This window comes from Mandrillus leucophaeus, unplaced genomic scaffold (genome assembly GCF_000951045.1).
Source record: "Mandrillus leucophaeus isolate KB7577 unplaced genomic scaffold, Mleu.le_1.0 Scaffold961, whole genome shotgun sequence".
NCBI lineage: Eukaryota > Metazoa > Chordata > Mammalia > Primates > Cercopithecidae > Mandrillus > Mandrillus leucophaeus.
The window spans coordinates 774,379-774,949 of NW_012110486.1; positions in this window are offsets into that span (position 1 = coordinate 774,379).

A 571-nucleotide genomic window follows, 5' to 3' on the forward strand; every position below is an offset into this window, starting at 1 on the left:
GTGGTTTCCTATGTCTCAGCAGATCATTTCCGGGTAATCTTGGATTATATCTATGGTGCTGTGAATATGAATGTGAGGAGATTCAAGCTTCCTTAGTTTTCTCTGATGGGCGTGGTTTCCTATGTCTCAGCAGATCATTTCCGGGTAATCTCGGATTATGCCTGGTGTCATAAATATGAATGTGAGGAGATTCTGGCCTCCCTAGGTTTCTCCGATGGGCATGGTTTCCTATGCCGCAGCATATTATTTCCAGGTAACCTCTGATTATATCTGTGATATCGTGAATATGAATGTGAGGAAATTCCGGCTTCTCTTAGGTTCCTCTGATGGGCGTGGTTTCCTATGTCTCAGCAGATCATTTCCGGGTAACCTCGGATTATGTCTGGGTGTTGTGAATATGAACGTGAGGAGATTCAGGCTTCCTTAGTTTTCTCTGATGGGCGTGGTTTCCCATGTCTCAGCAGATCGTTTCCGGGTAATCTTGGATTATAACTGCGGTGCTGTGAATATGAATGTGAGGAGATTCAGGCTTCCTTTGGTTTCTCTGACGGGCATGTTTTCCTATGTCTCA